At 40.6% G+C, this 27,579-nt stretch overlaps 1 protein-coding gene across 2 annotated transcripts in view; it reads left to right on the forward strand.

Moving 5' to 3' along the window:
* The first annotated feature begins 8,343 nt into the window (after positions 1-8,343).
* The window catches only part of sbno2b (strawberry notch homolog 2b), a 221,084-nt gene continuing 201,848 nt past the window's right edge, over positions 8,344-27,579 (forward strand). For both annotated transcript variants that reach the window (XM_061977838.2, XM_061977839.2), the window contains exon 1: positions 8,344-8,512. The gene's annotated coding sequence lies outside the window, so the exon portion shown is untranslated. The remainder of the gene's footprint in view (positions 8,513-27,579) is intronic.

The raw sequence follows: 27,579 nt of genomic DNA on the forward strand, positions 1-27,579 counted from the left end.
AAGCACATGAGGGTCCAAAGTGCGGCCTGTGGGACATTTGAGGCTCACAGCACATTTTTTCACGGCCTGTCGCACATTCTAAGAATACTATTACAAAAAAAAAACCACATACAATGTAAAATAAAAGAGCAATTAGGTGTAAAGTAACAGAAAAAAGTTTAATTAAGTTTTCAAGCCAATACTGATACTAATAACGTCCTGTTTCCCAAGAATGATACCGATAACTGATTAATTTATTTATATGTAGCATTTTTTTAAAGTGGATTTAAATGTAGTTTGTGCACACCTTTTTTGCGACTGGCTTTGGGCAATCTTCGTAGGCTTTTACAACACCATCGTAGCAATACTGGTGCTTCGGGTGCCTGATAAGGTTTGATGTGTTGAAGCTCAATGTTTTTTTCCTCCTCGCGGAATGTTTGCGGAACATTTGGTGCAAATAGCACGCAGAATCTCTTCCTGAGAAATATGATCTTAGAGAAAAATTTGATTTAAAACATTTGTACAACACTTAAGACCTTCAGTATATCAGTATGTGGAATTAAATAATGGAATGGATTAAGCAAAGAAATCAAACAATGTACTAATATGATCCACTTCAAGACACTCTTCAAACTTAAAGGCCTACTGAAACCCACTACTACCGACCACACAGTCTGATAGTTTATATATCAATGATAAAATCTTAACATTGCAACACATGCCAATACGGCCGGGTTAGTTTACTAAAGTGCAATATTAAATTTCGCGCGACATATCCTGCTGAAAACGTCTCGGTATGATGACGTCAACGCGTGACGTCGCGGATTGTAGAGGACATTTTGAGACAGCATGGCGGCCAGCTATTAAGTCGTCTGTTTCATTGCAAAATTCCACAGTATTCTGGACATCTGTGTTGGTGAATCTTTTGCAATTTGTTCAATGAACAATGGAGACAGCAAAAAAGAAAGCTGTAGGTGGGAAGTGGTGTATTGCGGGCGGCTGCAGCAACACAAACACAGCCGGTGTTTCATTGTTTACATTCCCGAAAGATGACAGTCAAGCTTTACCATTGGCCTGTGGAGAACTGGGACAACAGAGACTCTTACCAGGAGGACTTTGAGTTGGATACGCAGACGCGGTACCGTGAGTACGCATGCAGCTGCGGCTTCCAAACATTTGATCGCTTGCCCGTACGTGCGTGCCGCTATGTGCATGTCACGTACGTAACTTTGGGGACTTTGGGGAAATATATGTGCTGTATGAACTTTGGGGGGGTGAATGGTACTTTGGGCTGTGGGATTGAGTGTGTTGTGCAGGTGTTTGAATTGTATTGGCGGGTTATATGGATGGGAGGGGGGAGGTGTTTGTTATGCGGGATTAATTTGTGGCATATTAAATATAAGCCTGGTTGTGTTGTGGCTAATAGAGTATATATATGTCTTGTGTTTATTTACTGTTTTAGTCATTCCCAGCTGAATATCAGGTCCCACCCGCCTCTCACAGCATCTTCCCTATCTGAATCGCTCCCACTGCCCTCTAGTCCTTCACTCTCACTTTCCTCATCCACAAATCTTTCATCCTCGTTTAAATTAATGGGGAAATTGTCGCTTTCTCGGTCCGAATCGCTCTCGCTGCTGGTAACCATGATTGTAAACAATGTGCAGATGTGAGGAGCTCCACAACCTGTGACGTCACGCTACTCATCTGCTACTTCCGGTACAGGCAAGGCTTTTTTATCAGCGACCAAAAGTTGCAAACTTTATCGTTGATGTTCTCTACTAAAATCCTTTCAGCAAAAATATGGCAATATCGCGAAATGATCAAGTATGACACATACAATGGACCTGCTATCCCCGTTTAAATAAGAAAATCGCATTTCAGTAGGCCTTTAAAGTGTTTACAAAGTACAAAGAAGAAGAACCATGATAAACATTCTGAATTTATTTCATCCATCCATTCATTTTCTAGATAATCTTACTCATCTCACCATATGAAATATAACTTCACTCATTATTATTTATTTATTTTTATTGTTATTACTTATGGAGTATATTGGGAATAAATTGAGAACGGGGAGTGAACAAAAGTTTTAGCAACTGCTATGTAAAGGAAAAGAGGTAGGATTAAATAAGCTCTGCTTTACTACTTCGAACATGTTGAATAGAGAAACTGGAAATTGTGATGTATCATGTTGTATGCGTGCATGTTCCAAATATACTCAAACTCAAACTCTAAATCAGTGAATTAGTCACAAATGTTGACGTCCTGTTCGTTTACAATGATCTCGGGGGACGTTTACGACACGAGTAGGAGAAAAGGAGCGGTTGATTTTCTCATGATCCTACCCATAAAAATTTTCTTTTTTTAAAACATATTTTTGATATTAAAGAATCACACACCCCTACTAACAACCCAAAGCTGACATGCAAGCTGTTTTTTTCTTAAAACAATTCTTGGGTTGGGCTCTCTGGGTGGTTGGGGCCGTACTCTGGCTCCCACACATACTGGGAATCAAATATATTGTACATACAAATACACATATACTCACATACACAACGTTATTCATACATACATAGGTACCTATGCTCCCACATACATACACAAATACAGTACATACATACACACTCAAAGTTCATACATCCACACACACCTTCACTGTACAAACATACATATACACACACATGTACATATACATTCACTGTACAAACATACATATACACATACATGTACATATACATTCACTGTACAAACATACATATACACATTCTGTACATATACATTCATGTACAAACATACATATACACATTCTGTACATATACAAGTACATATGCATACATACATACACTCATGCATGTAATCACGTTTCATCAAACATATATTAACGTTGTTGCCCTAGGGGAAACTGGGTAACACATGGCACACTGCACAAAGCTTAACCTATACTTACTATAACAATCTACAAGGTTAATAAAGTTGGCTTCTCTTTCTTCCCCTCCATTTATCTGCTTTCTTTTGTATTTCAAGTTATCATTACATATACTGTATGTATTGTTGCATTTGAACAATTGTCTTGTTGATAATAGAGGTCATTATTGTTATTATTAATTATCAATAGCGCTATTTCTATTGGTATTTGTATCGCTCCATTTGTAGTGTAATAATGCTCATTGTCATTTCCGTATTATTTATTTCACTAACTGCTTATTTGGTATAACTTTTACCTTTCTTATCCCCCTCTTGTCCCCACAATTTCCCCCTTTGTCTTCCTTTTTTCTCTCCTTCTATCCCCTCCTGCTCCGGCCCGGCTGCACCAAATAATAATACAAATCCATCCATCCATTTTCTACCGCTTGTCCCTTTTGGGGTCTGGGGGGGGGGGGGGGGGGTCGCTGGAGCCTATCTCAGCTGTACACGGGCAGAAGGCGAGGTACACCCTGGACAAGTCCATTTAATAAAAGTCAAATACTAATAAGACAACAAGAGAAGTATCCCAACACTTCTCTTTTGAAAAGCAACAGTAAGGTATGGTAACAGTTAGAGATGCTACCTCAGTAGAAGCATTTAAGTCCCATCTTAAAACTCATTTGTATACTCTAGCCTTTATATAGACCGCCCTTTTAGACCAGTTGATCTGCCGTCTCTTTTCGTGGAGAGGGGGGGCACAGATTAGGTGACCACAAATTAAGCACTAGCTGTTCAAAGTGGACCACTCATCTGTGCATCAGTTGGGGACGTATCGTCGCGGCTGACCTGTCTCCACTCAAGATGATATCCTGCTGGCCCCACTATGGACTGGACTCTCACACTATGATCTAGATCCACTCGACGTCCATTGCATCGGCCGCCTGGGGGGTCCTCTCCAAGGTTTCTCATTGTATCCCATTGGGTTGAGTTTTTTCTTGCCCTGATGTGGGATCTGAGCCGAGGATGTCGTTGTGGCTTGTGCAGCCCTTTGATTTAGGGCTATATAAATAAACTTTGATTGATAAAGTAAATTTGTACAGCCGATATGGGCATCTACATCAACAATATGATTTAAGTTAAGTTAAAGTTAAAGTACCAATGATTGTCACACACACACAAGGTGTGGTGAAATTTGTCCTCTGCATTTGACCCATCCCCTTGATCACCCCCTGGGAGGTGAGGGGTGCAGTGGGCAGCAGCGGTGCTGCGCTCGGGAATCATTTTTGGTGATTTAACCCCCAATTCCAACCCTTGATGCTGAGTGCCAAGCAGGGAGGTAATGGGTTCCATTTTTATAGTCTTTGCCTGAGAAGCTGGACAGGACAAAAAATATGAAAATGTAATGTTAGTGCAGCCCGCGAGTTTTATATGAATGGCGCTTGACAGCGTCATACTTGCCAACCCTCCCGATTTTTCCGGGAGACTCCCGAATTTCAGGGCAACCATTCTCTGGAATGTCTTCCCCCAAACAACAATATCAAGGGCGTGCTGTGATGTCACTGCCTTTAGCGCCCTCTACAACCTGTACAAACAGCATGCCAGCCCAGTCACATGTTGTATTTGGCTTCTGTACACACACGTAAGTGACTGCAAGACATACTTGATCAACAGCCAAACAGATCACACTGAGGGTGGCCGTATAAACAACTTTAACACTGTTACAAATATGCGCCACACTGTGAACCCACACCCAACAACAATGACAAACACATTTCGGGAGAACATCCGCACCGTAACACAACATAAACACAACAGAACAAATACCCAGAATCCCATGCAGCCCTAACTCTTCCGGGCTGCAATATACACTCCCGCTACCACATCAACCCCCCCCCCCCCCCCATGCGTCGGTTGAGGGGGTCGGGTTTTGGGGCGGGCGGGTTTGGTGGTAGCGGGGGTATATATTGCAGCCCGGAAGAGTTAGGGCTGCAAGGTGTTCTGGGTATTTGTTCTTTTGTGTTTATGTTGTGTTACGGTGCGGATGATCTCCCGAGATGTGTTTGTCATTCTTGTTTGGTGTGGGTTCACAGTGTAGCGCATTGTAGCAACAGTGTTCAAGTTGTTTATATGGCCACTCTCAGTGTGACCTGTATGAGTGTTGATCAAGTATGTCTTGCAGTCACTTACGTGTGTATGCAGAGGCCGCATACAACATGTGACTGGGCCGGCACGCTGTTTGTATCGTGAAAAAGCGGACGCGGCGACAGGTTGTAGGTGACGTTAAAGGCAGTGCCATCACGGCACGCCCTTAATATTGTTGTCCGGGTGAAAACCGGGATAAATTTGGGGGAATGGTTGCCCCGGGAGATAGTCGGGAGAGGCACTCAAATTAGGGAATCTCCTGGAAAAATCGGGAGGGTTGGCAAGTATTTTGCGACAGCGGGATAGTCATTTAAAGAAGGCGAATTCATTAAAAAGTTCATGTTAGATATTTTTAAGAAATCTTTTCTTGCGGCCCAACCTCACCCAGTTTCTGCATCCAGTGGCCCCCAGGTAAATTGAGTTTGAGACCCCTGCTCTATTCTATTCTATTCTACTGTATAATAGTAACCTTGGGTATACTTTAGGATATTACACACGATTTATACTTTTTAATTACAGTACTGGTATGAATAGCTTCAGATTCTCAATTTGAAATCAATGAATGATTTAGGACACCAACGCGGTGCCCGCGGGCACCAGGTCGCCCGTAAGGACCAGATGAGTAGCCCGCTGGCCTGTTCTAAAAATAGCTCAAACAGCAGCACTTACCAGTGAGCTGCCTCTATTTTTAAAATTGTATTTATTTACTAGCAAGCTGGTCTCGCTTTGCTCGACATTTTTAATTCTAAGAGAGACAAAACTCAAATAGAATTTGAAAATCCAAGAAAATATTTTAAAGACTTGGTCTTCACTAACTGACAAAGAAACAGATAACAGATTTGGTGTCCAGTTCAAAGTGTGACATGATTTATTTACAAATTTGAGAGTTTACTTTTGTATTTTCCATGAGTTATTATTTGTACAAACATGGTGCAAAGCAGGGGCGTCACTAGCTTTTAAGGACAGGGGGGGCTTAGCCCCCAGGAGAGCAAACGTAGCGCACAAGCACAAAACTTCACAAACGGCTAACAAAGACTTAGAAATGATTCATTGTTATTATTATTATTTAAAAAATGCACGGGACGAAATGAAGTGCTCCCCGGGACGATGGCTTTTAACTATTTTTTTACTTTTTCTTTTTATGTATTTATTCATTTTACATGTTATATTAAATGTCTTGGTTTTTCCTCCCTCTGAAAATCCTATGAAATGTTTAACAAGCCATCCTATAATAATACAACAGATATTAATGTAACAATACAATAAAACAAATATATTTAATGATGTTTTTTTCATTATTTTAACATTAGGCTAATGTATATTACTTAATATAGATTCTACAAGAGTGATGTGGGCATTTTCTATATGAACAAGTCCAAGGACCGCAGGCAAGGTCGCAGAGAAAATGCGGACTGGATTTTGATTGATGTAGGCATTTTCTATATGAACAAGTGGAATGGATTGGATACCGACACACTAAAGGGGCTCTCTACCTTAAAGTACCAATGATTGTCACACACACACTAGGTGTGGTCAAATGTGTCCTCTGCATTTGACCCATCCCCTTGTTCACCCCCTGGGAGGTGAGGGGAGCAGTGGGCAGCAGTGGTGCCACGCCCGGGAATAATTTTTGGTGATTTACACTATGAAGTGAGGGGAAACTGAGTGAATAATGACAGGTTATATGATTAATTTATTTAAACTCATATTCGGGCCACTTTATAATGAATATGTCGGCATGTATTTGTAAAAAAAATAAAAAAAATATATATATATACATATATTTAACACCAAATTATTTAGGGGGGCTTAAGAATATTTTAGGGGGGCTCGAGCCCCCCTAAAATAGGCCTAACAACGCCAATGGTGCAAAGTAATTCATGATTTGTTAAAAAATGTTAGTGGCTAGCTAGTTAAAATGGGATATTGTGATTTCACAAGACTGTCTTAGAAGTGATCATTTGAAAATGTTCAATTTGAAAAATGTGCACTTAGAGAAAATATAAAAATAAAGTGTTATATATTGATATTTATCTGTTTCTATATATATTTATTGTGAGAAATCATTAAGATGATCAGTGTTTCCACAAAGATAAAAATCATTAATTATTAATAATAACATCAGGGGCGTCACTAGATTTTAAGGACAGGGGGTGCTTAGCCCCCAGGAGATGCACAGGATGCGAGCGAACATTACGCACAAGCACAAAAACTTCACAAACGGCAAACAAAAACTTAGAAATTATTCATTGTTATTAATATTATTTTAAAAAAAATGCATGGGACGAAATTAAATGCTCCCCGGGACGATGGCTTTTAACCATTTTTTTTCTTTTTCTTTTTATGTATTTATTCATTTTACATTTTATATTAAATGTCTTGGTTTTTCCTCCCTCTGAAAATCCTATGAAATGTTTAACAAGCCATCCTATAATAATACAACAGCTATTAATGTAACAATAAACAAATATATTTAATGATGTTTTTTTCATTATTTTAACAATAGGCTAATGTATATTACTTTATATAGATTCTACAAGAAACACAAAACTTAAAAACTAAATTATTTACAATTGCACACACAAGGTTTTGTGCCGCTTCACTCATTGTAAAGGAAGAGAATGTGCTTTGTACACCTGCAGGACCGCAAGCAAGGTCGCAGAGAAAATGCGGACTGGAATTTGAGTGATGTGGGCATTTTCTATATGAATAAGTTGAATGGATTGGATACCGACACACTCAAGGGGCTCTCTACCTTACGCTATGAAGTGAGGGGAAACCGAGTGAATAATAACAGGTTATATGATTATTTATTTAAACTCATATTCGGGCCACTTTATAATGACTGTCGGCATGTATTTGTAAAAAAAAAAAAACAACACCAAATTATTTAGGGGGGCTTAAGAATATTTTAGGGGGGCTTGAGCCCCCTTAAAATAGGCCTAACAACGCCAATGAATAACATAGAGTTAAATTGAGCAAATTGGCTATTTCTGTCAATTTATTTAAGTGTGTATCAAACTGGTAGCCTTTCGCATTAATCAGTACCCAAGAAGTAGCTCTTGGTTTGAAAAAGGTTGGTGACCCCTGATTTAGGAAGATATATGCAGGTAAGGGACAAGCGTTAGGAAATGGATGGATGGATGGATTGATTCCAGCTATCAATATTATTCGACGTTTCATTATTTGTTTTTGCGTGTCTTCAATGTTTATTCAGTTGATATCATGAAAAATAAAAAATAAAGAATAATATTTTTTATTTTAGTCGACTTTCCTCCCTCTCGGCTGTTCCCTGGTTGAGCTCGTGACGACAGCAGCGAAATATTCATTCAAAATGGCACCTTCTAAAATAAGGAAGTAGAGGAAACAACTAGCGGGGAATAAGTTGGATAAAATCCCGCATTGCCGTCGATTTGACGCGAGTCGAGGTTCGACGTCTGCCGCGGCGTTTGGAGTTCGGACTGGGACGAAGCGAAGCCAAGAAAAGGTGAGTTAAATTAGCGAATATTGTTGAAAACGCAGGCGACACATCAGCGCTTTCGCCGTGTATTAGGATGCGTCCTGGGCAGCCTCTCCTAGGAGCGCGTGTTTTTCATACCGAGCTGTGCCGGTGTTCCCTTCTTACGCTTGGGTGTTTGAAATATAAATACAAACAAGTGTTATCCGTGTCGTTATTGTTATTACAATATATCCACTTGTTTATTGCCACAAACCAGCGAGCTAACGTCCGTGTAGTAAGCTAGCGCCACTTAGTACGTCGTAACAGTCACGCACAACCCAGACAATTAGACGAAACAAGCATATTATGAGTATAATTTGTCCGTCAATTTACAGGCACACACACTAGGAGGCTATCGTCCTTTTCCGAAGCGAAAGCCAAGAGTACACAAAACGAACGTACCCCAAACTGCTACAAGCTATGCTAACCCGAGCTAGCATATTTAATCATTCGCGTTCCTGATCTTAAAGGCCGTGTTTCCTGCATTGTTTTCTGACCGTGGAGTGTGGGGATTCGAATCCCACAGCCGATCGAGTAACCTGGCTTCAAGACGTGGCGTTAATGTTGTTTTGTCGCACGGCGAGCGAACACTGTAAGGCTGCCTTTCTTTGTGCGGTGTGCAAACAGATGTGGCTCACTTCTGCAAGGGGGGGCTTCGTTTTTTTATTTATTCCACGGCGGAAATGTTCAGTTCGGTTTCGAGTTCAGTTCCAGTTTATGTCGAACATGCATACGATACAATGTAATGCATCACACAATTCCAGTTGGTTCATTACAGCGCGTCCGAAAAGGAGTAGGAAGAAGCAGAGCTTATTTTTTAATCCTACCCCTTTTTCATACCATAGCAATTGTATCCCATTGCCTTGTTCTCTGTAACAGAACAGTGAACTAACTAATATATAAATAATATACCGTAGTAAGCTTACAAATATTAAAATACATAAATCAGGGTTCGTACGGGTGCTTAAAGGGGAATATTATCACCAGACCTATGTAAGCGTCAATATATACCTTGATGTTGCAGAAAAAAGACCATATATTTTTTTAACCGATTTCCGAACTCTAAATGGGTGAATTTTGGCGAATTAAACGCCTTTCTAATATTCGCTCTCGGAGCGATGACGTCACAACGTGGCGTCACATCGGGAAGCAATCCGCCATTTTCTCAAACACCGAGTCAAATCAGCTCTGTTATTTTCCGTTTTTTCGACTGTTTTCCGTACCTTGGAGACATCATGCCTCGTCGGTGTGTTGTCGGAGGGTGTAACAACACGAACAGGGACGGATTCAAGTTGCACCAGTGGCCCAAAGATGCGAAAGTGGCAAGAAATTGGACGTTTGTTCCGCACACTTTACCGACGAAAGCAATGCTACGACAGAGATGGCAAGAATGTGTGGATATCCTGCGACACTCAAAGCAGATGCATTTCCAACGATAAAGTAAAAGAAATCTGCCGCCAGACCCCCATTAAATCTGCCGGAGTGTGTGAGCAATTCAGGGACAAAGGACCTCGGTAGCACGGCAAGCAATGGTGGCAGTTTGTTCCCGCAGACGAGCGAGCTAAACCCCCTATAGACCCTAGCTTCCCTGGCCTGCTGACATCAACTCCAAAACTGGACAGATCAGCTTTCAGGAAAAGAGCGCGGATGAGGGTATGTCTACAGAATATATTAATTGATGAAAATTGGGCTGTCTGCACTCTCAAAGTGCATGTTGTTGCCAAATGTATTTCATATGCTGTAAACCCAGTTCATAGTTGTTAGTTTCCTTTAATGCCAAACAAACACATACCAATCGTTGGTTAGAAGGCGATCGCCGAATTCGTCCTCGCTTTCTCCCGTGTCGCTGGCTGTCATGTCGTTTTCGTCGGTTTCGCTTGCATACGGTTCAAACCGATATGGCTCAATAGCTTCAGTTTCTTCTTCAATTTCGTTTTTGCTACCTGCCTCCACACTACAACCATCCGTTTCAATACATTCGTAATCTGTTGAATCGCTTAAGCCGCTGAAATCCGAGTCTGAATCCGAGCTAATGTCGCTATAGCTTGCTGTTCTTTCCGCCATGTTTGTTTGTGTTGGCATCACTATGTGACGTCACAGGAAAATGGACGGGTGTTTATAACGATGGTTAAAATCAGGCACTTTGAAGCTTTTTTTTAGGGATATTGCGTGATGGGTAACATTTTGAAAAAAACGTCGAAAAATATAGTAAGCCACTGGGAAATGATTTGTAATGGTTTTAACCATTCTGAAATTGTGATAATGTTCCCCTTTAAGAACCTTGAAAATGCTTGGATTTTAATGTTGTGTTGTCAATAATAATGGCTTTTTTTTTCCAATATCCGATTGATTGATTGATTGAAACTTTTATTAGTAGTTTGCACAGTGAAGTACATATTCCGTACAATTGACCACTAAATGGTAACACCCGAATAAGTTTTTCAACTTGTTTAAGTCGGGGTCCACTTAAATTGATTCATGATACAGATATATACAATCATATATATTATCGTCATAATACAGTCATCACACAAGATAATCATCAGGGTGTATACATTGAATTATTTACATTATTTACAATTCGGGGTGTGGAGGGTGGGGGGTTAGCTTTGGTTGTTATCATCAGTCATCAACAATTGAGAACAGAGAAATGGATATTGAAACAGTGTAGGTCTGACTTGGTAGGATATGTACAGCAAGTAGTGGACATAGAGAGAGAGATCAGAAGGTATAAGAAAAATATCTGCATTTGATTGTTTACATTTTTTGGGGCTTCACGGTGGCAGAGGGGTTAGTGCATCTGCCTCACAATACGAAGGTCCTGAGTAGTCTTGGGTTCAATCCCGGGCTCGGGATCTTTCTGTGTGGAGTTTGCATGTTCTCCCCGTGACTGCGTGGGTTCCCTCCGGGTACTCCGGCTTCCTCCCACCTCCAAAGACATGCACCTGGGGATAAGTTGATTGGCAACACTAAATTGGCCCTAGTGTGTGGATGTGAGTGTGAATGTTGTCTGTCTATCTGTGTTGGCCCTGCGATGAGGTGGCGACTTGTCCAGGGTGTACCCCGCCTTCCGCCCGATTGTAGCTGAGATAGGCTCCAGCGCCCCCGCGACCCCAAAGGGAATAAGCGGTAGAAAATGGATGGATGGATGTTTACATTTGATTGTTAACAAAAATCCAGGGAGGGTGTTAGTTTAGGGTTGAAGTTGCCTGGAGGTGTACTTTTATTGTGGTTTTGAAGGAGGATAGAGAATGAGTTAAGACCTTTGTTAGATTGGAATCTGGGTTTAACGTGGTTAGTAGAGCTCCCCCTGGTGTTGTGGTTATGTCGGTCATTTACGTTAAGGAAGTAGTTTGACATGTACTTCGATATCAGGGAGGTGTAGCGGATTTTATGGACTAGGCTCAGTGCAAGTTGTTTTACTTTGTCCTCCACCCTGAGCCATCCCACTTTGGAGAAGCGGGTAGGAGTGAGGTGGGATCTGGGGTGGAGGTCTAGAAGTAATCTGACTAGCTTGTTCTGGGATGTTTGGAGTCTAGATTTGAAGGTATAGAGAAATCTCGTTCGACTGTTGACCTTTTTGATTACCTTGGTTGCCATTTTATCACAGGAAAGATTAGCCTCTAGAATGGAACCAAGGTAGGAGACCTCATCCTTCCTGGTGATAACAATGTCATCCACTTTTATAGTGAAGTCATTGACTTTCGATATTCCAATATTGTCCAACTCTTAATTACCGATACCGATATTATTTTTTTCATTTATTTTTTTATTTCAGGCAATGACATAAAAAAGTACAAAGTTGACAACACATAATATAAATTAATGCAGTGCAAAAGGTAATGTATAATATGTAATGCATGATTGTCCAGTTTTGCCTGAAGGGAGTGGGAAGAAGATAATTTATTTAATCCCACCCCCAGTTCTCCATTCAGTGATTAATCACATGAGTTTCACTGTTACTTTGTTCAAGGATTATAATACAGATGTATCATAGTGGCATTACCACAGGTAACAATAATTATTACACTGTAACAATAATTTGTATCAACAATGTAGGAATAATGAATATACCAACAATGGTAATAGACAACATAGCAATAATGGTAAGGAAACATTGAGCACATATTAACACTATCAACCGATACCGATATATACAGTCGTGGAATTAACACATTATTATGCCTAATTTTGGATGCATTAAACAATGTAACAAGGTTTTTCAAAATAAATCAACTCAAGTTATGGAAAAAAATGCCAACATGGCACTGCCATATTTATTATTGAAGTCACAAAGTGCATTATTTGTTTTAACATGCCTCAAAACAGTAGCTTGGAATTTGGGACATGCTTGAGAGAGCATGAGGAGGTCGGGGGCGGGGGGGTGAGGTGGCGGGGGGTGTATATTGTAGCGTCCCGGAAGAGTTAGTGCTGCAAGGGTTTCTGGGTATTTGTTCTGTTGTGTTTATGTTGTGTTACGGTGCGGATGTTCTCCCGAAATGTGTTTGTCATTCTTGTTTGGTGTGGGTTCACAGTGTGGCGCATATTTGTAACAGTGTTAAAGTTGTTTATACGGCCAACCTCAGTGTGACCTGTATGGCTGTTGATCAAGTATGCTTTGCATTCACTTGTGTGTGTGTGAAAAGCCGTAGAAATTATGTGATTAAGCCGGCACGCAAAGGCAGTGCCTTTAAGGTTTATTGGTGCTCTGTACTTCTCCCTACGTCTGTGTACACAGCGGCGTTTTAAAAAGTCATACATTTTTCTTTTTGAAACCGATACCGATAATTTCCGACATTAAATTTTAAAGCATTTATCGGCCGATAATATCGGCAGTCCGATATTATCGTACATCTCTAGTTGTCAAGGTTTGAAAAATGCTTGAGTTTTGGGTGAAGTGCTTGGAAATGTTCATCATATTTCTCGGCAGTCCGACTTAATAGGCTAATTATAAAAATGAAAGCTACACGCTTGATCTGTTGGCTTTGCACGAGCCCTTACATTAGGTTGTTGTCATGCCAGAGCCGTATATACGCCCCCAAGAGGACAGTGGTGCATCAGTCCATCATGCCGGGAGGTTGTCGTTTTAATGAACATTGGGTGGAAAATGAAAAATACAAACTTTGGATAAAACGTGGCAAAGTATGCAAAAAGGAAATCCAGCCTTTTGCAATGGGAGAGTTGGCTCTCTCGAGTCATATGAAAGGTAAGCCACAGAGATTACTAGCCCTACAAGTTAACTAACGTTAGCTAAAGTTTTGTTTTCTAACCTTTTGGTACATGCTAGACCTAAACTGTGAGATCAGCGCTAGATTACATGTTAATTACGGACAGTTATTACGAGCTATGAAAGGAAGAAAGCGAGCGTTTGTCAATGATAAATTATAATGTTAAGAACTTCCCTCAACTAAAAATCTATTTGTTATAATAGCCACAGTTATAAGGCTAGATATGCCTAATGAAAGGTGACTGAGGTGTTGTGAAACAAACACAATATTTTCCTTTAATTTATTACCCTTATATTAATGTGGAACAGTTTTGTTGATTAATGAGTGAAATTGACATTTTGAGGGTGCGTGTATTTATATCACATTATGCAGTTTACAAGCACAAACACTGTGTGAATCAATCCGTGCTGTTCGATGTCATTGAGTGCTGTAAGTAAGAAAAACAACCAAGAAATTTGGAAAAACAACACAAATGGAGACTAGTTTGCAAACTCCAATGACATTAAAAAGTCTACTGAAACACTGCTTCATTTTTTATGCCCCATTCAGTTAATGATAACTGCTGGTTCAATGTTTTAGCAGATTTTCCGTATTTTTCCTACAGACAGCATTTGGTGACCTCAAACAACAAGGCTATGGATTGATGGTTTTCGCCTTTTGAAGGGTACTGAAAAAAATGGATGATTGGTCTTGAAAGTCCTTAAAAAGTGCTTAAATTTTGGCAATGGAAAAGGTGTACGAACCCTGATAAATAATCTTTGTCTCAATAAAAAAGGAAAAAACAAGGGTTAGAGATGTTCATCATGATTTTTGTTCTGTGTAGTTTGAGAACACTTGTAGTTTGAACAGTCTCTTAAACTGAATCATATTGGTGCTTTGTTTGATTTATTTGGTTAATCCGTTCCATAATTTAATTCCACATACAGATATGTTAAAGGTTTTAAGTGTTGTACGAGCATACAAATGTTTTACATGAGATTGTCCTCTATGGTTATATTTCTCCTCTTTTGTTGATGTTAAAACAATCATTTGTTGTGCATTTACATGTCTGGCCTAAACATTTATCTTTTAATGGTACTGTATTTTAAATAAATGCCCTTAACCTGGCCTGCTGTTTTTTTAAGAGCACAATATAGAAAGTAAGGACTTGTGTTGCATAAAAGCTCCTTGCACTTCTTGTTTTCCAACCAATCAAGATTCTTGCCTTGGTAGATGTTACCAGGCGTTACTCATGAAGTCATGCCTATGTGTAGTAGTTTGAGACAAGGCTAGTTTGCTGTTTTTAAGTTATTCATCAATTGCTGTTAACCCTAGTGACTTGGTCAATGGCCTTTGTCTTATTTCCTGTCACATTCCTTTTGTAGCACCATCTGTCTCTCTTCTTTAACCATAAATGCAGAAATCACTTCATATTCTCTACTGCTCACTAGTGTTACCATATCGGAGTTATTGTGTAGAAATATGGGGAAACAACTACAAATGTGCGCTTCATTCACTAAAACTATGTTACAAAAAAGATCAATTAGACTGATACTTAATGTTGGATATAGAGAACATACAAACCCTCTATTTATTGAGTCAAAAATATTGAAGTTCAATTATTTGGTAAAATTGCAAACAGTATGTACAAAGCAAACTGTAACCTGCTACCCAAGAATGTACAACTCTTCTCAACTAAAGAGGAGAAATATAACCTTACAGGAAAAACTAATTTAAAACATTTGTATGCTCGTACAACACTAAAAACCTTTAGCATATCAGTATGTGGAATTAAATTATGGGATGGATTAAGTAAAGAAGTTCAACATTGTACAGATATGATCCAGTTTAAGAGGTTGTTCAAATTAATAGTTCTTACAAAGTACAAAGAAGAATTATGAGAAACACCTTCAACCTTATCGAAAATGGGATATTCTTAATCTCAGTATGTTTATCATGACTGATTTAATAATCTATTACAAGAACTGCTGTATTAATCATTCACTGATGTCATTGCGCTACAAAAATAAGTCAGTAAATGAACATATGTATTTGTAAACACTCCGAAGTGGGAAAGGGGTAGGATTAAATAAGCTTTGCTTCTTCCTACTCCTTTTCGGACGTGATGTATAGAGAAATGATATGAAATTGTGTGATGTATTATGCTGTAAGTGTGTTCATGTTCGAAATAAACTAAAGAAAGAAATAAAGAATGGTACTATATTTTAAATAAATGCCCTTAACCTGAGGGCCTACTGTTTTGTAAGAACACAGTATAGAAAGTAAGGACTTGTTTAACACAAAAGCTCCTTGTACTTCTTGTTTTCCAAAAAACCCAGATTCTTGCCTTGGTCGATGTTACCAGGCGTTACTCATGAAGACATGCCTATGTGTAGTAGTTTGAGACAAGGCTAGTTTGCTGTTTTTAAGTTATTCATCAATTGCTGTTAAACCCAGTGACTTGGTCAATGGCCTTTGTCTTATTTCCTGTCACATTCCTTTTGTAGCAACATCTGTCTCTCTTCTGTAACCATAAATGCAGAAATACTGGCTAATCCACCAATATTTCCTTGGATTGTTGTTGCTGCAGTTTCTTTTGTCGGTCCACTGACAAGGGGAGTTGATATGGTGTTTATAATAGGACACAGGCTTTGTCTGAATGTTGGTTGGGGCCTTGCCTTCTCCCCAAATGACTGATGCTCTGGAGCATATTTTGTTGCTCCACTTGTTCTGACTGTTGTAACTAGGGCTGGGCGATATGGATGAAAAAGTATATCTCGATATATTTTTCGGTAAAAGTATACTTATAAATATATTCGTTTTTGAGCGAGATTCAGTGAATGACAACTGTACTGTAAACAGTCAGTGGCACTTTTATTAACCCAGTTAGTCAAGATGGGTATTAACAGCACAGAAAATAAATTGTTTAAGTAGCACAGAATTACATAACATAAATATAATAGAAAAATATTCTTTCTACGTAAAATTAATAACATAGCTGTGCGAATAATACAAAATGTATCAAACTCAGATAAAAAAAAATCATTTGCAGGCAGGCACTTTGTTATTGCCCTTCCTGGTTCGATGATCTGTCCTATCTTGCCTCTGATTGGCCTGTCCTTAACCAATCCTGACTCATCATAGTAAACAACCAACCAATCATGGATGTTCTTATACAATTAAGCACGTCTTGGAAGGAGGAAGGGGAGGGGTTTAGTAGCCCATGGAGGAGGAGCGGGGGGGAGGAACACAACAAATAAGCGGCGTTTGGTAATTTTAACGTGAAATAATTTATATCGATATTACCATATTTTCTTAATTCATATCTTGTTTAGAAATACATCGATTAATCTTCCAAACTCGATATATCGCCCAGTCCTAGTTGTAACTAATCTAATACTTTTGCCTTTTTAACATAACTGAAGTTAGCTTAGCATTTATGAAAAAAATGTTTGGGCCCGCTTCAAACCACCTCAAACCTTTGGTCTAGAGCAGTGGTTCTCAAACTTTGTTCACCAAGTACCACCAATAATAAACACTTGACTCTTCAAGTACCGCCATAATGACCAATATTAAAATATAGTAGCGTGGTAAGCCTAAGTATTGTTTTATTTAACAAGATAACATTTTTAGGGCCACTGTAAAATTACACACAATGCAAAAACATCACCAACAATGATACTCCATATACAGTACATATTTACACACTTCTTTGGCATACCACTACATATAGCCCGCGTACCATTGCAACAGTATGAGGCCATGTTCACAAGAACATAGAGTTTCAAAAACACATATTTGGGGTTAAAACAATCTCCATCCACACAAGTGTAGTTTCAAAAGTGTCTATGTCTATACACAAACACATACACCTGCTGTCATGCACATTTTGTCCAATCAGAAGCCTGAAAAAAGCAGCAATAGCTGAGTTGGTGGCATTACACCTCCTATTATGTTTATTTTGATATACTTTAGACTAGGGCTGGGCGATATATCGATATACTCGATATATCGTGGGTTTGTCTCTGTGCGATAGAGAAAATGACTATATCGTGATATTCGAGTATACGTTCTCAGGCAGTTGCTTTTAGCTGCGGGCATTACACTACAGGCTCTTCTCACTCTTTCTAGTCTCTCCTCACAGAGGCTTAAAACAAGCGCACCTGCTTACATACGTCACATATGCATACACCCTCACGGCGCAGAGAGGTAGCAGCATGGATAACGTTAGCTGTGGTGCGAGTGGTAATACGAGAGAAAGAAGGTGCGAATCTGGTAACAAATGAAGGAAGAATTAATTCCCAAGAAAATCAGCACAGGCTGTGGTTTGGCTTCAAGTGGGAATATGTCGAACAGACAACGGTAATTTGTCAAGTGTGGGGCAAAAGTGTTGCTACAAAAAGTAGCATTACTGCTAATATGTAGCATCATTTGAAAAGTCACCTGCTAGAGAATGAAGAGTGCTTACTCCGCATGTCAACATCTCTGTTCGGTGCCACACCAACAAAATGCCGAGGCAACCATTTTCACATCAACACCGTATGAAAAAAATAGTCCACGACATAAGGAGATAACGTCCGCCGGAACCTACCAAATAGCGAAGAACGTACACAATTTGATTTCCTATTATGCAGCTCATTTTTATTTGGCTGTTATTGAAATATCTTGTGACATCATGCACAAAAGTGCACTTTATTTGTTTTAAACTATTGTAGTGGTGTTCTGTACAAAAAGTGCACTGTAATTTAGTGTTGTTTTGATTTGTCATATTAGTGACATCATGCACAAAAGTGCACTAATAGCTTGTTTTAAAATGTCTCTGACAATCTTGCACTTTCTGTTTTGAAATGACATGAATGTTTGTGCCACTGCTTAATAACTGTTTAATAAATACAGTTTTGGTCAATTGACTTAGTTGTGATTTCCCTCTCTGCATGGAAGTTTAAAATGAGCATATATTAATGCAGTATGAAGAAGAATGTTTTAATGTAGACACATAGAATCATCATACTGCTGTGATTATATGCATCAAGTGTTCATTCAAGGCTAAGGCAAAATATCGAAATAAATATTGTGTATCGTGACATGGCCTAAAAATATTGAGATATTAAAAAAGGCCATATCGCCCAGCCCTACTTTAGACGTACAATGACATGTACATTATCTTTAAAACCAGCCTGCACGTACACACAGAATCATGGGAACATTATTAAAGAGCGAAAGCACGCCTTTGCTGCTGAAACCCAACACTCATAGAATTATAACATGTTCACCAACATGGTGATTTATTACATGTGCAGTGAAGTGTACATTATTTCTAAAATCAGCACGCACTAACAAGCCAAGGAAACCATTTTGCATGTTTAAGTTTCTATATAAAGCACACGGACGTGCGTGTGCTGCTGCAAAACTCTCATGGAATTATAAAGCATTTAGTCATGAATATAGTGATATGGTATATGTGTAATGAAGTGTATATTGTCTTTAACATCAGTACACACTACATGGAAGACGCTACATCATGTTTTTTTTTTAGTTGCTTTTTACGTGCGAGCATCAACAAAAATGGAAGCAAGACACGTAAGTTAACTTCATGATTTGTCGTTAAACGAGGACTAAAAACATAAGATGATGTGGCATCTTTCTTATGACAAAAAGCAAAAAGTCTTGCTTGTCAAAGTTGTCCCATCAGGTGGAAGTTCCACAGCGATCGTATCAAAACAGCTGACTGTCATTTGCGCCGGCGGGAGTGTCGCAAAGCCCATTTTGATGTCTTTTTTATTAATGTTGAGTGAAAAGTGCATGGGTTCCCTCCGGGTACTCCGGCTTCCTCCCACCTCCAAAGACATGCACCTGGGGATAGGTTGATTGGCAACACTAAATTGGCCCTAGTGTGTGGATGTGAGTGTGAATGTTGTCTGTCTATCTGTGTTGGCCCTGCGATGAGGTGGAGACTTGTCCAGGGTGTACCCCGCCTTCCGCCCGATTGTAGCTGAGATAGGCTCCAGCGCCCCCCGCGACCCCAAAAGGGAATAAGCGGTAGAAAATGGATGGATGGATGGAAAAGAGCAGCATGTTTACGTTCAAGCATACATTAAGTCATCATAGAGCACGTTTAAAGCCAGCAAGGCAGTGTTGTTGAGCTTGGAAATGACAGCGCACAACCGTGACGTCATCACAAGTCTCAGTGTGTGCCGTGTACACACATACGCTAAGTGGAGAATTTTGGAACTGTACAATTTGGCCAGCGTTTGTAAAAGTCTGCGCTTTTAAAGACAAAAGTATGCGTCTGCGTGTGGACAAGACACCTAAACGCAGAGATAAGTATGCGTTTATTAAGTATCTGTGTTCGTGTGGACATGGCCTCAGACTTCGCTGGTTTTGACTGTTGTAACTAATCTAATACTTTTGCCTTTTTAACGTAACTGAAGTTAGCTTAGCATTTATGAAACAAATCGGGCCCGTCTCAAACCACCTCAAAGGCAGTGGTTCTCAAACATTTTTCACCAAGCACAACCGATAATAAACACTTGGCTTTCCAAGTACCACCGTAATGACCAATATTAAAATATAGTAGCGTGGTAAGCCTAAGTATTGTTTAAGATGCGATTTTTAGGGCCACTGTAAAATTACACACAGTGCAAAAACATCACCAACAATGATACTCCATATACAGTACATATTCACAGACTTCTTTGGCTTAGCACTACATATAGCCCGCGTACCATTGCAACAGTATGAGAATCATTGGCCTAGAGCAGGGGGGTCCAAACTACAGCTGACAGGTTACGTCTTCAATTTAATAAGGAATCTGGCCGCAGGGAGATTTAAATTCATTTAAAATGTGGACTTGTATGCTGCTGCTTTGTCACCATCTTTTGGACAATATGAGTAATTCAGTTCTATGACCACTTATCATGCTTTGAATGAAATCAAGCGCAGTGTTTGTTTTTATGACCCAATGCAAACAACCATCCCTAGTCATGGTGCAAAAAAAAAAAAGAATCGAACCAACACAAAATGCTAAAAGACATGGTCACACCTAACACAATATAACACAATTTGTGGGTATTATAAAAAAAAAAGGCCATGCATCATAAAACAAATTCAGAATTACACCCATTCAAATCCATTACAAAGCATGATAGGGAAAATGCAAAACACTATCTCCACACTTTAAGGAAGACAAGGTAGGAGTCCAACTTTCACATACTCTTAATATCTAATTATATTAATTATTAATTATATAGCCATTATATTAATATAATTTGTACACCTATACATATGCATATATTTATATATACAGGTAAAAGCCAGTAAATTAGAATATTTTGAAAAACTTGATTTATTTCAGTAATTGCATTCAAAAGGTGTAACTTGTACATTATATTTATTCATTGCACACAGACTGATGCATTCAAATGTTTATTTCATTTAATTTTGATGATTTGAAGTGGCAACAAATAAAAATACAAAATTCCGTGTGTCACAAAATTAGAATATTACTTAAGGCTAATACAAAAAAGGGATTTTTAGAAATGTTGGCCAACTGAAAAGTATGAAAATGAAAAATATGAGCATGTACAATACTCAATACTTGGTTGGAGCTCCTTTTGCCTCAATTACTGCGTTAATGCGGCGTGGCATGGAGTCGATGAGTTTCTGGCACTGCTCAGGTGTTATGAGAGCCCAGGTTGCTCTGATAGTGGCCTTCAACTCTTCTGCATTTTTGGGTCTGGCATTCTGCATCTTCCTTTTCACAATATCCCACAGATTTTCTATGGGGCTAAGGTCAGGGGAGTTGGCGGGCCAATTTAGAACAGAAATACCATGGTCCGTAAACCAGGCACGGGTAGATTTTGCGCTGTGTGCAGGCGCCAAGTCCTGTTGGAACTTGAAATCTCCATCTCCATAGAGCAGGTCAGCAGCAGGAAGCATGAAGTGCTCTAAAACTTGCTGGTAGACGGCTGCGTTGACCCTGGATCTCAGGAAACAGAGTGGACCGACACCAGCAGATGACATGGCACCCCAAACCATCACTGATGGTGGAAACTTTACACTAGACTTCAGGCAATGTGGATCCTGTGCCTCTCCTGTCTTCCTCCAGACTCTGGGACCTCGATTTCCAAAGGAAATGCAAAATTTGCTTTCGTCAGAAAACATGACTTTGGACCACTCAGCAGCAGTCCAGCTGGTGTCGGTCCACTCTGTTTCCTGAGATCCAGGGTCAACGCAGCCGTCTACCAGCAAGTTTTAGAGCACTTCATGCTTCCTGCTGCTGACCTGCTCTATGGAGATGGAGATTTCAAGTTCCAACAGGACTTGGCGCCTGCACACAGCGCAAAATCTACCCGTGCCTGGTTTACGGACCATGGTATTTCTGTTCTAAATTGGCCCGCCAACTCCCCTGACCTTAGCCCCATAGAAAATCTGTGGGGTATTGTGAAAAGGAAGATGCAGAATGCCAGACCCAAAAACGCAGAAGAGTTGAAGGCCACTATCAGAGCAACCTGGGCTCTCATAACACCTGAGCAGTGCCAGAAACTCATCGACTCCATGCCACGCCGCATTAACGCAGTAATTGAGGCAAAAGGAGCTCCAACCAAGTATTGAGTATTGTACATGCTCATATTTTTCATTTTCATACTTTTCAGTTGGCCAACATTTCTAAAAATCCCTTTTTTGTATTAGCCTTAAGTAATATTCTAATTTTGTGACACACGGAATTTTGGATTTTCATTTGTTGCCACTTCAAATCATCAAAATTAAATGAAATAAACATTTGAATGCATCAGTCTGTGTGCAATGAATAAATATAATGTACAAGTTACACCTTTTGAATGCAATTACTGAAATAAATCAAGTTTTTCAAAATATTCTAATTTACTGGCTTTTACCTGTATACCGTATTTTCCGCACTATAAGGCGCACCGGATTATTAGCCGCACCTTCAATGAATTACATATTTCATAACTTTGTCCACCAATAAGCCGCCCCGGATTATAAGCCGCGCCTACGCTGCGCTAAAGGGAATGTCAAAAAAACAGTCAGATAGTTCAGTCAAACTTTAATAATATATTGAAAACCAGCGTTCTAACAACTCTGTCCCAAAATGTACGCAAATGTGCAATCACAAACATAGTAAAATTCAAAATGGTGTAGAGCAATAGCAACATAATGTTGCTCGAACGTTAATGTCACAACACACAAAATAAACATAGCGCTCACCTTCTGAAGTTATTCTTCATTCGTAAATCCTTCGAATTCTTCGTCTTCGGTGTCCGAATTGAAAAGTTGCGCAAGCGTGGGATCCAAAATGGCCGGTTCCGTCTCGTCGAAGTCATCGGAGTCAGTGTCGCTGTTGTTGTCCAGTAGTTCTGTGAATCCTGCCTTCCGGAAAGCTCGGACCACAGTTGTGACCGAAATATCTGCCCAGGCATTTACGATCCACTGGCAAATGTTGGCGTATGTCGTCCGGCGCTGTCTGCCCGTCTTAGTGAAGGTGTGTTTGCCTTCGGAGCTGTGTGAAAAAAGCCACCCGGCCTCTTCGCGTAAACTTCCCTTAACCACTCGCTCATCTTTTCTTCATCCATCCATCCCTTCGAGTTAGCTTTTATGATGACGCCGGCTGGAAAGGTCTCTTTTGGCAAGGTCTTCCTTTTGAATATCACCATGGGTGGAAGTTAGCATGGCAAGCTAGAACCACAGTGAAGGATGACTTCTCATTCCCTGTGGTGCGAATATTCACCGTACGTGCTCCCGTTCCACAGTGCGGTTCACAGGAATATCAGTTGCTGTGAAATACGGTAGTAATCCGTGTGCGGATGGAGAGATTGCGTCTTTTTATGAACCGGATCCTTGTCGCTTAGTAGGAGCCATTTTGTGGTCTTTACAGATGTAAACAGGAAATGAAACGTACGGTGATATCCGCGCGTTTTTTCTTCTTCTTCCGGGGGCGGGTGGTTGCTTACAGTAGAAGAAGAAGCGCTTCCTGTTCTATGGGGGCGGGTGCTTTCCTTGGCGGTTGCTTGCGTAGAAGAAGAAGCGCTTCCTGTTCTACCGGGAAAAAAGATGGCGGCTGTTTACCGAAGTTGCGAGATCGAAACTTTATGAAAATGAATCGTAATAAAGCGCACCGGGTTATAAGGCGCACTGTCAGCTTTTGAGAAAATTTGTGGTTTTTAGGTGCGCCTTATAGTGCGGAAAATACGGTATGTGTATATGTATAGTTGTACACATGTACATATGCATATATATGTATATATGTATGTGTGTACAACGATCTATATATATATATATATATATATATATATATATATATATATATATATATATATATACACAGTTTATATATATATATATATATATATATATATATATATATATATATATATATAGGGCAGCATGGTGGTACAGGGGTTAGTGCATGTGCCTCACAATACGAAGGTCCTGAGTTCAATCCCGGGCTCAGGATCTTTCTGTGTGGAGTTTGCATGTTCTCCCCGTGACTGCGTGGGTTCCCTCCGGGTACTCCGGCTTCCTCCCACCTCCAAAGACATGAACCTGGGTGTGAATGTTGTTGGTCTATCTGTGTTGCCTTGCGATGAGGTGGCGACTTGTCCAGGGTGTACACCGCCTTCCGCCCTATTGTAGCTGAGATAGGCTCCAGCGACCCCAAAGGGAATAAGCGGTAGAAAATGGATGGATGGATATATACACACACATAAATACAACCATGTACACACACAAATATATATGTCGAGTTGTGTATATTTGTGTATGTATATATGTATTTGTGTACAACTATACACGTTTATGTATATTTTTGTATGTATATACGTGTTTGTGTGTGCGTGTGTACACACACACACACACACAAAAAAAAAAAAAAAAAAAAAAAAAAAAATATATATATATATATTAGGGGTGTAACGGTACGTGTATTTGTATTGAACCGTTTCGGTACGGGGGTTCCGGTTCGGTTCGGAGGTGTACCAAAGGAGTTTCCACACGGACATATTAAGTAGCGTAACGCATGTTGTGTAAACAATACACACCGAGGCACAACACACGGCATGCTAGCAGCTAACGGGCTACGATAGACTGATCATACGTCCTCTTTTCACCGGACATGTCCTCTTTTGCGGAGCTGTCAGGGCGGAGTTTCTTAAATTCCTCAAATGGCCGGCATTTTGAGTTAGGGTTGCGTTTATTTTCAATGTACGTTCAGCGTTAAGAAGGGGTTAAAAACAAAACAAATTGTGCGTGCAGCAGCATTGGTGAGGGAGGGGCAGAGACAGACAGACAGACAGAGAGAGAGAGAGAGAGTTATGATAAATGTGCATGCGTCGCCAGGCTCTGCTTTTCATCCATAGATTTAGCAGATGTAATTTTTTATTATCTATAGCAGGGGTGTCAAAAGTGTGCCCCGGAGGCCATTTGCGGCCCACAGCTAATGTTTTAAAGGCCCACAGCACATTCTAAAAATACTATTAAAATAAACAAAAACATTATTATTATTTTTATTTTTATTATTACTCATTTTTATTTTATTTTATTTTTTAAATTTTATTTTTTATTTTATTTTTTTTTATTTTTATTTTATTTCATTTTTTTTTTAATCTTATTATTTATTTGTGTGTGGCGTCGCGCGGGTCTCACTTCCTGTTGGATGGGGTCCGTGCCCGTGTGGCCCGACCTTGCGCTGTGGGGTCTCTGTTGGTAACTTGGTGTGGTGGCGGCGCAGCCCCCGTGTCTGGTCTGGATGCTGTGTCCCGGTTGTTTGGGCGGTGGTGTGTTTGTGCGGGTTTGGGTTGGGGTGGGGGGCCTTTTGGTTGGGGGGGTTGTTGGTGTCTCTTGTTTGCGTGTTGGCGTTCGGGCTGACCGGCGGGCTGGCGCCGGCTGGTCTCCGTGGCCCTGGTGGCGTGTGGTTGCTGGTCGCAGTTTTTCTTTGATCGCTTTAATTTGATTGGCTGGTGCTGGCTGTCTGGGGTTATTGCGGCTGCTGTTTCGGCTGCCGTTTGTTTGTGGTGTGGGCGCCCGTGGCTGCTGGGTCTGGTGCAGGGGTGTGGCTGATGTTGTGACTGGTGGCAGCGCGCGCGCGTGATGGCTGTCGGGGCTGACGAACTGTGTATATGTATGTATATGTGTGTGTATGTATGTATGTTTATATATGTGTATGTGTACATATGTGTATGTATATGTATGTATGTGTATGTGTGGGTATGTATACGTGTATGTGTGTATGTGTATGTGTATGTGTATGTGTGTATGTATGTATGTATGTATATTTCTGGGGGTACGCTCTGGGCCTGCCTGTCAGACGGGGGTCGACGCCTCAGGCTACTGCATCCGAACTGCGTGTCTGGAGCTCCTGGGTCCCGCTGTCCATCCCTTCCGGGTGCCCGTCTTGGTTGGGGCCTGTTGGGCCTAGTCCCTGCGTCTATTGTGGTAGCTTGGTGCTGCAAGGTATTCCGAGGTGCTGCGAGTCGGCCAGTTGCTGGGGTAGTGACCTTGTTTGTCAGCATGTCTGTGATCTTCTTTTAATTCTTTTTTTTTTTTTTAATTAATTTTATTTATTTATTTATTTATTTATTTTTAAAATATATTTTATTAATATTATTTTTTAATTTTTCCCCTCCCTCAGGGGGGGGGCTCGGCGGGGCGGTTGCTGGTTGTTCCATCTCCATCGTTGGGGTCCCTGCGGGTGGGGTGGGTGGTTCCCGTGGCCCTGTGCCTGGGTGGTCCTGCGGCGGCCGGTTTGGGTGGGGTGGCCGGGGGCTGGCCTCGCCGCGCTCTCCGGGGGTGGGGGGTGGGCTCGTGGGGGCCCGGTTGCCGGTGGGGCGGGGGCGGTCTTCCCGTCCGGTTGCGGGGAGTCTCTGGGTCCTTCGGGCGGGGCGTCTCGCCTTTCTGCCCGTGTGGGGTGTGGTCTCTCGCTGGCTTGGGGTCTGGCTGTCCCCTGCTTTTCTCGTGCCCTGTCCTCCGCCGGGTGCGTCTGTCTGCGGCCTGCTGCTGGCCCTTGTGGGCGGTACGGTGGGTCGGGCTCTGGGGTTCCTGTCGCTGGCCGGCTTGGCTGCGTGGGGGCGGTGGTCCCTGGTTCCCTGGGCACCACGCCTCCTGTTTGTGGGTTGGGCTCTCGGGGGTGATGGGGCCGTGCTCTGGCTCCCACGCACTCTGGGAGTCGAATGTATTGTACATGCAAATTCACGTATGCTCACATACGTACATAGGTACCTACGCTCCCACATACATACACAAATACAGTACATATTTACCTACCTAATGTTCGTACATCCACACGCACATTCAATATACAAACATACACATACACATACTGTACATATACATTCACTGTTCAAACACATATATACATTCTGTACATATACATTCATTGTACAAACACATATACACATTCTGTACATATACAAGTACATATGCATACTTACACTCATGCACATAATCACGTTTCATCAAACATATATTAACGTTGTTGCCCTAGGGTAAACTGGGTGTAACACATGGCACACTGACAAAGCTTAACCTATTGTGACTATAACAATCTACAAGGTTAATGTAGGTTGCTTCTCTTTCTCCCCCTCCATTTTTCTGCATTCTTTCGTATCTCAAGTTATCATTACGTGTATGTATTGTTGCATTTAAACAACTGTATTGTTGATAATAAAGGTAAATTATTGGTATTGTTCATTATCAATAGCGCTATTTCTATTGGTATTTGTATTGATCCATTTGTAGTGTAATAATGCTCATTGTCATTTCTGTATTATTTTTTATTTTTCGCTAACTGCTTATTTGCTATTACTTTTACCATCATATTTGTACATGTCATAT

This window comes from Nerophis lumbriciformis, linkage group LG18 (genome assembly GCF_033978685.3).
Source record: "Nerophis lumbriciformis linkage group LG18, RoL_Nlum_v2.1, whole genome shotgun sequence".
NCBI classification, from domain to species: domain Eukaryota; kingdom Metazoa; phylum Chordata; class Actinopteri; order Syngnathiformes; family Syngnathidae; genus Nerophis; species Nerophis lumbriciformis.